Genomic DNA, 12379 nt, shown 5'->3' with positions numbered 1-12379 from the left:
TCTTCCCTTCCAGTCTTTGGTGATCACATGAAAACATGTTTGTCCCAATTTATTGATGGAACACTAAAGCGTCAGCAAGAATGAATCCTTATCGCTCATCCCCTCCTCTCTCCCCATTTCTCAAAACGCCATGGTCCTCTGCTTTTGTCCAATCCCCCCTGGAGCAGATGAGAAGCTACATCCCGCCTCTGAAATGCACAGCAGGATTTGTCTCAAATCTCTCTCTTTTCGTGCCACTAAGTCTTTTTGTGGTTGTTTGTTTGTTTGTTTGTTAGTTTTGTTTCAAAGCATAGTATTTCCAGTTACAGTTGGTCAGAATGAAAGACCGAATGGGCTTAATGTTTTTTTAGTTGTTGTTGTTTTTTTAAAGAAATTATTAAAAGCTATTAAAATAGATCTGCTTCTTTACAGTTGCTTTTTGGTGCTTTGACGTTTGTCTCTTTAAGCAGCTTCTGTTGTTCGTCTAGTTTTGCTTGGTTTTTTTTCTGTTATCATCCAAAATATGATCTGTTCATCTGCAATATTTATTCATCTTGAAAGAGGCTGGCATCTGCAATTTTTGCACAGACGCCTGTTTCTTGTCCTTGCCGACAGCTTGAGCAGCCATGCAGAGCGAATCCAGCCTTTCCTGTCAGTGTATCGTAGATCCCACTCTGTCGTGCTGATCGAACAAAGCACTACTGGAGGGGATTGCTCTCTGACTCTGGTTTACTGCAGCTCCCAAACTGCACCATGCTTATACTTTCCAAACATAATAAAAACATGAAATGCATGGGTTTGCACTTACACACGTTCTACTACTGCTGTCGGTAGAGCTGCTAGAGTAATTATCTTACATTGGATCAATTTCTGAGCATGAAATGAATAGCAAGGGCGTGTCTTTGTGTCTACAGTGTGGAGCTTTGGTGTTTGGAGTGACCTGTGGACAAATTATATCCAATGAGTTATGCAAATCTCCACAAAGCAATGCAGGCTGACAGTGAGTAATGCTCACAACCCCCTCACAAGGAGATTATATGAATATATTCATAGGACAACAAAAAGCAGAGGAGACTCGGAGGAAGGCATTTTTCCAGAGTCATGGAGGCCAGTTCATTTGTACTGATGACACGCAAGGCTGATTTTTCAATTCTCATCTCAGGCGTTTTTCCATTGAGATGCTCTGTCTTGACTTGGCAGTTATTCTTGGAGGGGAGTGCATGTTTAGTTGAAGGCCAGTAATTCATTTGTGCTTCATCAATAAAATATTTGTGTTCATCATTATCGGAATTGGGGGTATTAATTCTGATAATGGCATGGATATTTATCAGTCCAGCTGTGAATAAGGAGAGTTTTAATAAAAATTTATCGCAGCACGGTTTTAATACATTTTGTATTTGTGAAAGATTCTAATGAAATTCCAGCTGGGCCCATAATGATACACAGTAACACCGGTTCCACAAATGTTAGGACAGTCTAGAAAATGTAATTTAAATCAATTGTGTAAAGGCTGAGCAAGGTTAATGTATATGCCATTTTTAAATTTGATGTGACTGACATTAAAAAAAGAGACGACTACTGAAAACGTTATGCACTGCAAAACATAATTCATTTTGTGACACATTTCACAAATATGATGCGTAATATGATTGAAGTCCATCTCGACCACTTGACAACAATGTCCTACATGGACATCATCCTTCAGCCTAGTCGGGTTTTATGTATGTGGCTAGAGAACGGCCACATACATAATATGTCAAAGCTGGAGGAGAAGAGAACTTGTAGGCATTCGCCTAAAGTGGAGGCAAATTTTAATTCATGTCTGCACCTTTAGATTCAAGATATAAAGGCTGATGCCTATGTTTCATCATCTGCGAAGAGGTCCCCTCCACCAAAGAAGTGAAAACACGAAGGAAAGAGACAACGTGACCAGCATCTATAGAAAACATCATCCCTTTCCTCTTCACCTCAGTCCTCGACTCCCCCAAAGTCAAGACTCTATCACATAAAACTGCGCATAAAAATGTTTATTTATTCCCAATATTGTCACAATTACTTATGTCAGCAGATCAGACATGCGACCCCTCCTGTCTCCCGACAGCTGACAGTGAGCCAGTTAAACAGCATTATGCAAGCTAATGTTGAGCTCAAGTGTCCTAAAAATCACACATTCTCTCTGATAAATAGTTTGATTACATTTTCACATCGTATGAGAGTTTATTTGCCAAGTGTCCAAGACCACCGATGTTAGATCCACTTTACTAACAGCAGCTAACATCGGCAAAAACAGCAGTGGTTAGCTACAGAAAAGTTCAGGATATCCCCAACAACTCACCTATCGTTCTCATCGGGTGGAAGTGAGTTTCACTGACTTATAGACTCCTTTCACAAAGTTTTACAGCTTCCTCCGGGGTAAACAGATGTGGACACATATGGACAGATGAGATTGGTAGACTATATTTACTTTTTTTCCTACAGCAGCCACTGTAACTAGAATTATGCACTCATATAAGAAAAAAAGAGCTCAGTTAACTGCAGTCTGTAATCTACTGACATCTAGTGGTGAAATTTTACACACTGTAACTTCAGGTATTTCTCAACCTAGAACGTTTTAAGCAATTTCCATTTTAGGAGTTGGGGATTGTTAAGATGTTATTGACACCAGTGTCAATATTGATTCTGCTGATCAATCCGGTTCTTTATCGATTTTCGATATTGATTTTTAGCTCTGCTTTATGTGAGGGAACACATGCAGCTACGTAAGTTTTTAGCTTTATTATCTAGACAGAAAACTACCTAATGCTAGCTGTAGCATCAGCCTCTCGGTAAACATCTTGAATGAAGAAAATCAGAGAATATTCGTAGGCTTTCTTTGCTAAAGAAAAATGCACAAAGTATAACACTAATGTTATCATATTGCAGGATATTCAGTGTCATTTACAGATGAGCTGCTTGATTGGACAGCAGCAGCAGTAGCACTATTAAAACATCAAATAACTGGCACTCATATTTTGTAGATGAGCATTTCAGCCTCTTGCTGGTGTTGTCACTCCTACTTGCAATAATTATTTTGCAAACATAATTAGTGTTACCTTGTTTTTTTTGTAAAATGAAGCCACTTCTTCTTCTGTGCCGTAATATGTTTGGTTTTTTGCCAGAATTGAGATATATTTGCGTTTTAAAAACATTCATATTTTGAGTGAGTAACTATATAGCAATCAGATTAGCCCGATTTTATGTATTTTCTCCCACCTCTAAATTCTTGACAAGGTAAAAATTAAGGATAATTCAGCAGATCACTCTCTTGGCAAGCTGTCGCTATAAATGCAGTCACATTCATATCATTCTATTATTCACACGTCGAAACTACACACTACCGTGCAGATTTTCAACGTTTTAATTTTGTGGTGATTCACTGTTCTCTTTCGTTTTGTTTATAACAGCTTATATTAATTTTTTTTTCAACAAAAAACAAATAAAGACAAATGAAGAGAAAGGTTTGAGTTTCCCAAGGCATATACAGTATGCATAACCAGGCAATTCAGCTCACCTGGTTACTGCCCCCTCTTCTTCAAATGTATTCAGCCACCCACATACAATATACTCTGTTTCTCTAACTTCCCTGTGGAGAGCTATTATCTCCTATAGAGAACTTTTCACAGGGCTTCATTAACTGAGATCCATATGACTGCATGGGAGAGTGTGTAGTGACAGTCTTTATCAGAAAATGACTGGCATGCTAAACAGCCTCATGTCCTTGATTACAAATCAACCCATCATCCTCTGAATACTGAATGGTTAAACTCAAGGCTAAAGGTTTAGTGGCTAATCTGGATGATGGCATTGAGAAAGACCAAGAAAAGTGTTTGCATGCTTCTCTTGCCCCAATAAATCGCTCTGTCCTTGGTGGAACGTGGCTATTTGTTTCTCTGATCATGAAAGCACTTCTTCAGCAAAAAGACACAGACTAGAGGAATGTAATTGTACTCGTTCTGCACAAGCCTCCCATTTTAATTTTAATTTCATTAAATTATTAATTTGTTCTGACATTAGTTGGGGCTGGGCAGACACCCCCTGCATCAGATGGCTGCGGGATGCGTTACATTTTTTAAGAGGTAAAGTAGTATGTAACTTTTATTGGGGCTCTTTTTTTCCTGCTCCTTCAGTTTTCTACTTGATTGCTTGCAGATAACACATTAAAAAGAGTGTATATTCTTACACATATTCTCTTAAAGGTTTTTTGATCATACATGCACTCACCAGCCACTTCATTAGGCATACCTGTTTAGCTGTTTACCCAAATATCTAGTCAGCAACCCGGTACATATGGTCAAGACAACGTGCTGAAGTTCAAATGGAGCATCAGAGTGGCAAAGAGGGATGATTTGGGTGACTTAGAATAAGATATGGTTGTTCATGCCAGATGTGCTTGTCCTAGTATTTCAGAAACACTGAGGTGTAGAGAGAATGATCTGTAAAAGAGGAAATATCCAGTGAGTGGCATTTCTCTGGGTAAAACTGCCTTGTTGAAGCCAGAGGTCATGGTAGAATGGGCAGACTGCTTCGAGCTGATAAGCTAATAAGACAACAGCAACTCCGATTCAAAGCCAATTGTTGCACCCTAGGTATGCAGAAGAGCAATTCTTTGAAGCTCTTTGATGATCAGACAGAAAATAAACTGAGGGTTGTTTGTTTTTTTCTTTAATCATGTGAAAGTTGCGTTGGTAGTTAATTCATGATGTTACCTTTCCTTCATCTAATTATACTGAGAGAAAGAAAGGTGAAAGGTCACTCGCTGCGGAGGCAAAATGTTTGTGTTTTACTGTCAACACAACTGAAAACATTTCTATGTCTTTGGGTCTTATTATGTACTTAGCGGCTGAAAACATAGCTAAATCCAATTTAAATTTGGACTGCAACACCAGAAAGAAGGAAAAGAGTTAAATACCATCTGCAGGCACTGTGTCCTTGGCCAAGACAAGTGGCTAAGGCCTGAAATGAACCTTATTTTTGTACCCGAATGCAAATAAAAATGCCCGTCCTGTTATTTGGAAATCTACATCCCTTCTGTACATAGGCTGAATGCATATCTAAGACTTTATGGAGGTAATAAATCTGTGTCTTTGGAGGCTGATGCAGGAAAAATCAGGCTGAAGGAGGGTACAAATCAAAGTAGACGGCTTCCTGATGTGTTGTCTGCTTTAATGCTTCTGTTATAGTGTTTGACACAGCAGGTCGTACCTGGCTGCGTTGACTTTGCTTACGAGACATTTTAGAGCACAGCATTTTGTGGAATTGGCATTGGTTGAACTGCTGCTATGTCAAGTGCGTTTTTTCACATAAGAGCTTAATGGTTGAAGGAGCAGAAGTTATTTTAAGTCAAACTATAGTGCAGTCCGCATGTGTCTGATTAGTGTGCATGTGTTCTTTCTCCTTCCCCTATTAGTGTACATGTTTACAAGTATACTCTGTGCCGAGTAAATAAACAACTAAAGTTTGCTACTAATTTACCAAAAGTTTTATCAGACTTTGACATTAACTGAAAGATCGTGGGATGAATAAAGAAATAATTTTTAAAAACTGCAGGGGGCATGTGCACAAAACTTTATTTTCTCCTATTTGCTCTGGCCATTGCATGCTGAAGATAAATGCTGTGCTCTGTTTACACCGAGTTTATCAATTATTGTTTAGAACGCTGCCAGCCTCTATCTAGCATGAATACTGTAATTCTCCTTTCCCTTGTCTTGTTTATTCTGCTGGGGAAAGCCTGTTTATTTTCCTGACAGCCAGGCAGGCTTGCGAGAGGTGAAGTTGGCAGAGAACCCACTCTTAAACCTGAATCCTCTGGCTTTCTGTTTTGAAGATATTACTTTTGTTAAAGAAAAGCTTCTTACAATATGAAGCTGCTGTTTTGTAAACATTTTAAATGTGTAATTTATAGAGGTTGTGAGCCGGTTTCATAGATTATAAGACATTACTGATCACGTCGACTCAATCAATATCACTCTCTCTTTTTTCTTTTTTTTTTCTCGGTGTGTTGTTTAATAGACATACAGTGACAGACTAATTTTGGACCAGTTGTGTTTGCAGTAAGTGGAGGAAGTCCAGTTTAACATGCTATTCAGGGTGAAGCTTTTTGCTTTTTATACAAAGTTACTTTTATTAGTATAAAGGCATTTAAAATCCTTTAAATGTGCTTTGTTGCACAGATGATTTTATGTAATTTGTTTAGAGACACACTGCACTGTTTTCATTTATTGTCTTTTCAGTTACTTCATCATTTGGCCAGGCTCGTTTCAAGCTACGATAGTAACATTAAGAGTCCCATTTCCTCTTCCACAACATAGCTTCGTAAAGCAGAGTAATGATGATTTTTTAGGGCAGGGGAAGTAGCACTCGTCTAATCTCTATTAATAGATATATGCATATGCAGAATCTGTATGGAAAGACAAGTAGTTTTTTTTGTCCACCTTTAGTCCTCAAGTAATCAGAATACTATTAGTAAACAAATTTCAGGAAGATTTGGTTACATGTAGGTAAGCAGTTCTTGTGGAGAAGAACAAAGGGATTGCATTTGCTGAAATTCAATCTGGCAACCGTGAATTACAGTCTGACAACGATTTAGGTTTTTGTTAGCTTTTTGAAATTCCTCTGCATCTTAAACAATAATCATTGTCTTGAGCCAGATATCCAGGTTACAGTGGGAAATTAGCTATTGCCCCAGAAGGCTGAGTCAGCTGAGGGGACGATGGGTTTCTGGATTGTTACGATGCTACTGAACACTAATAATACAAACAAAATGGGCATTTTGATATCTCGTCCTCTTCTTCTTCCTAAAAAAAGATGTATTTCCTTCCAACTCCACATAAGTTTCCTCCCACACAAAGACATCTAAGTGAGTTGGATTAGAAAGTGTGAATTGCCTATAGATATGTTGCCTATGAATATCAGTCTAGTTACAGACTATTTAAAGTTGCCTTCTGATGGACAGTCAACTACTCCAACATACTTCCCTGCCTTCTGTCCATTGTATTGGCTGCCATCATTATAGGAAGGCAGACAAGAAAAGGATACAATATATGTTTACTCAATGCCAAGGGTTTAAAACGTGAAATATTAAACAAGCTCATCTGATCTCCTCTACAAAGCTTCAAGAACCTCTGTGTTCATCCACACAATGAAGCTATTTCTACTTCTCACTCCACTGTAACCATCTGAACAGACCTGCCTAAGGCCACAGCTGAGCTGAGTTGAGTAGAGCAGAAAATAGCCTAATCCTTTTGGCAGCTACAATGAACGGACCCTATTCAGTCCCTCTAAAACCAACTGAGCAATGCCAAGACTCAGATCCTACAGTTTAGCCAAGCATTCGTTAGACATTAGTCTCACTTGATGATGCATATTCTGACACACATCCTCTGCGTAACAGAATACAAACACAAACTGAATGTGTATGTGTGGTCACATCCATCTACCATTTGTAAACATAGATTCTCGGCGTTGGAACAGATTCGATTCAAAGTGCGTTTACAAGAAAATATTTCACGTCAGCACTGAAAGGCAAAGCCATACCAGCCAGGCAGCCGACCAGCAGCCTGTTCATTTTCTTTCTGAGAAAGATGTGAGGATAATTCATTAGGACTTTGTAAGAGGCATCGTTAATGCTCAGAGAAACCAACTGCATTTATTTTGGATGGCTCAATAGTTTTCCATATGCATTCTTAAAGTGTTGCATGATACAGGTGTAAAGCCCAGTTGAAAATATAAATTTACCACCAAAATTTGAACTTTTTTATAGGTCTATATAGGCTTCAAGCTGCGTAATTTTGTAAGAGCCTATACCATCCTTCTTCTAAAGGATGCTATAGGCTCTAGTCAGTGTTCAGAGAGATAATGAATGAAAACTGAAGGACCTCCCTTTAGTATTTAGAGAATTTCACCAGCTCTTACTATGGCTGCCCTGCAGACACTTCCAGGTTACATCTTCACTTCAACAAGCCAACATCAGAACTGTCTTAAACATTAATACTAGAACCTGCAGTAACAAAAACTGAAAACCGTTCAACACATTTAAATATTTGGTTTGATGAGTCTTGAAATATATGATTATTATGGTGTTGTAGGGATTAGTGTCTTTTTCTTTCTCATTGCCACAGTATTACCTGGACGACTCGATTGGGTCGAGTGATTTGGCAGGGTTATGTTTCAGTAATAAAATGTCTTTTGTTGTTCTAATGTCACCACAGTACTGTTAATATAAGCTTGCAAGAATATTGCTAAATTATTGACGCACCCCTTTAAGGTTTTTTACTAGTTTTGCATTAATGTGAAAGGGAAATACTTTGCCATTCGTGATTGGCCAAAAAAATGTAACAGCACTCCTCCAAGCCCCCAGCAAGAACTGAAGTTGGTCAACAAGAGGTCCTTGTGTGTCCAAGTAACCACCTTGGTTTCGTTCAAGGTAAAAATCAAAATGGGAAATCTGCAGAAAAATGTTTTTTTCTATTAAGATAAATCTTTTATAAACTTCTTGTTGTCACATTCTTTTAGTCGCTCTGTGACAGGAACTGAAAGAATGTGAAAATTGAAAAAATAAATATAATAGTCAGTATTCATTCAGCAATGGGATTCAGTGACCATTCCACGTTCACTGTGTCATAAAGTAAACAAAGGAATGTAAACAGACTTACTGCAGGAGTTATAATTAAAGCATGACATTATTTGGTTCAATGGTCAGGGTCATGGTCATATCAGCTGGTGGAATCTAACACAGAGCTGTGTGAGCGTCAGAACTCCGTCTGTAAAGTATTCTGCATGCCCACCTTTGAAACCAAAGCTGTACTAAGTACAAACACATATACACTTTCTGGTTACTTTATGAAGTATACCTGTTGGATGCTTGTTGTCACAAATATCTAATCAGCCGATTGTATCACTGCAACTCGTTGCATCTAGGCAACCTGGTACTAGCAAAATGTACCTAATAAAGTATGTGTGTGTGAGCAGCTGACCACCGTGATTAGTGGATTTCCTTTGGGGGTTATTAAAAAGAATAAAATGCATTGCCATAAAATGTAACCTCTTCCATCTGCTTACTAAACCATCACCTTTTTTCAAAGCAAAGACAGTTTTAAAAATTGTGATGGTGGCAAAGCTAAGATTCTTACACTATATTTGTAACATCTAAGAAGTTTTCTTTTGCAGAATTCTTTTATGTTAGTTGCTATTGTTGCGTTCTTTATATACAGTACATTTCATGATGTTATTGACTCCTAAGTCTGAGGTGGAGATTGTCTTGTATGACATGTCTAAATTCTCCAACAAATGACAGGGCATTGACTTTTCCAAAAATGGTTCCTTGTCCTGAGGATGACAGATAAAAGCATTACCTCTCTCTGTCCCTTTTGCTTCTTCTGATAAGATAAGGGGGGTCACATTGGCTGTGTAAACAGAGCATTTCTACTTCAACAGCCTTTTATCTAAGCTTTGTTTGGTCTTTTCTTATTCTAAGCTTATTTTAGACAATGTATGTAGCTTCTGACATCCACCAGTTCACAGAGCAGTGATTTATTTAGTGTGATTGTCTCTCTGCAGAATGAACCATTTTGAAAGTGTTTCATTGTCTCGTCACGTCTTTTGTGCAAACGTCAACTTTTACCTACTTTTGAAACTACACTTACACCTACCCTCGCTACTTGACACGTCTCCGACGACTCTTCCAATCTATTTTAAATGGATATAGAATGGAGGCATTCAGTAAAGTGTCTCGGAAATCATTTAATTTCATGGACATTTGAAAGATAAAATTGTGGCTTCATCATAAACCCTTTTGTGTGCTCTGGCACGTCTGAGTCTCCCTGGATATATTAAGCTGTCTGGCTGTTTTTGCTGAATTCGATCCAGATCAGCCACTCTCTATGTGCATGTGAATATGCAGACAGTATTCGAAACATTTACATTTTGGTGTGCACAGCCTCTCGATAAAAGTCTTCTCAGGCCTCTGGCTCTCTGTGCACTCTGCCTCGCTTGGCTGAATCCCCTGCCTGGCATCACATCTGTGGCTCCATGGTCTGAGGATATGTGCTGTCTGGAGCGTAAAGGCTGTTTTGTGATGCTGTGGACCAAACAACAGCATGTGCATGCCGATATTTACCGCTAAAGGCAGTGGAGACATTAATATAAAGCGCTAATTAAAATTCCCTTTTTTTCAGAATCCCAGACCTTTTTAAATCCAATACTATGATTGTCTTATGAAAACATAGCAGTGCTGATGTAATTAAAGGAAGCCGAAAACTCAAAGAGACATTTTGGCGTAAGACCCGCATTGAGCCGAGGATTGTGGTGTGTTTGTTTGTTTTGTTTTTTTAAACAAATGTCAGTGACAGTTGGCACATGAATCTGCTATTTTTTGTGAAGTTAAACTGCAAATGTCTGCATGTAACAAGGCGTTTTCTTGGCCAAGCCATCTGGCTGTCCATAGTGCTGACGATGTGTGATCTTAGCCATTGCGGGTAATGGCACGCTCCCTGGCCTGTGTAATAAAGGACAGCAAAACATCTCTTTTAAAATTAGTTCTCCCTTCATTTTTACTCACTCCAAGGAAATTATGACCACTGCAAAGGGACAGTTGTAAATTGCTTTAATATGTAGCAAAATGTCAGGTTAAAACAAACAAATGTGAGTTGGATTTATAATTTTTAAGTCTAATTTCCAAAAACATTGCTCGTAAATTGGTAACTGCATTGAATACATTCACATTAAAGCCTACACTGGTGTGTAGCAGTGACCCACTGCTGCATTAAATTACAGCAGAAGCACTTAGTGTTTTTTATGTTTTCAAATATAGATCTCTTCTATGATTGTTTTATGTTAAATTGGTTCCTTAATATATAAAAATGTAGTAAGTTAACTTGTGCCAGGTCGGGCCTGATTAGCACTGATCGCCCAGCTTTCTCAGTAATTAAAGAGAACTACACCCTAGCACTACACCTGCCATCAACATAAAATCTTCTCACTCATACTTTTGTTGTGTGGAAAAAGGGTATTGTCGCAGTCACACTAGTGGTCTTATGGCTCCATTTTGTATGATCTGAAATGACTGACGGCCACCATTCAACACCCACTCTGCGCTCGCAGCACATAATAACACATTGATTTGTGTGGACGAGCTTGTAAAGCCAGCCAGTGAGACGTTTGTCAGGCACGCAATTGTGAGCTAAAATGTAATGAGTGGGCAGGTCTGTGCCTCTTTAGTGCTCTGATTAGACAATGGGTACTCACTAAAAGGTCTGCTCCCCACTTCACATGCAGACAGAGATGTCCTGTTGTACAGAAAACAACAGCCCACACTCTGATCAGCTGAGACTATAGACTATGCTGCAAGATTTTACTATAGCAAATGCTCTGATACAATAAGATGACCGATTTGTGTGCGAGTGAATTATTCTGTATAGCAAGTTATAGCTTAAGTTATAAAGAGTTAGAAAGTGTTTTGCTGATATGGCCTCCCCATCTAACATGTTGCAGTTCAGCTCATGTGTGTGTGTTCCTGTTTAGACATCTTTGTGAGGACCAAAACTGGCATTCTACTATACTTGTGAGGACCAACAGTCATTTGTGAGGACACACACGCCGGTCCTCACGAGTTTGAAGGCTTTTTTGATTCTCAAAATGTGGTTTTAGTGTCAGGTTTACAATTTGGTTATGGTTATGGTTAGGTTTAGGGTAAGGGTTAGGATTAGGATTAGGTATTCATTTTTGATGGTTAGGGTTGGGGCAGGACAAGTTCCTGCCCCAAGTGGAGGAGTTTAAGTATCTCGGGGTCTTATTCACGAGTCATGGGAGAAGGGAGCCGGAGATCGACAGACGGATTGGTGCTGCAGCTGCAGTGATGCGGACGCTGTACCGGTCTGTCGTGGTGAAGAGAGAGCTGAGCGTAAAAGTGAAGCTCTCAATTTACTGGTCAATCTACTTCCCTACCCTCACCTATGGTCACGAGCTGTGGGTAGTGACCGAAAGAAGAGATTGCGGATACAAGCAGCGGAAATGAGCTTCCTCCGAAGGGTGGCTGGCCTCTCCCTTAGAGATAGGGTGAGAAGTTCGGCCATCTGGGAGTGGCTCAGAGTAGAGCCGCTGCTCCTCCACATCGAAAGGAGCCAGTTGAGGTGGTTCAGGCATCTGACAAGGTATGTCCCACTGGGAGGAGGCCCCAGGGCAGACACAGGACAGGCTGGAGAGATTATATCTCTCGGCTGGCCTGGAGGTTTTCAGAAGAATTTCACTCGCATGTACTGTACCAGTGTACCTGCACATGTGATGTGACAATAAAAGTGATTTGATTTGATTTGATTTGAGGTGCTAGAGGAGGTGGCTGGGGAAAGGTAGGTCTGGGCTTCTCTGC

The 12379-nt window shown here is 39.4% G+C and overlaps 1 protein-coding gene across 4 annotated transcripts in view; it reads left to right on the top strand.

The window, feature by feature from the left end:
• The window catches only part of furinb (furin (paired basic amino acid cleaving enzyme) b), a 92232-nt gene that overhangs the window by 53184 nt on the left and 26669 nt on the right, over nt 1-12379 (top strand). The window lies entirely within an intron of this gene.

The sequence above is a fragment of the Pelmatolapia mariae genome, linkage group LG7, assembly GCF_036321145.2.
Source record: "Pelmatolapia mariae isolate MD_Pm_ZW linkage group LG7, Pm_UMD_F_2, whole genome shotgun sequence".
Lineage (NCBI taxonomy): Eukaryota > Metazoa > Chordata > Actinopteri > Cichliformes > Cichlidae > Pelmatolapia > Pelmatolapia mariae.
The sequence above is the reverse complement of the archived record's forward strand: the minus strand, read 5'-3'. Positions and strand labels throughout refer to the sequence as shown.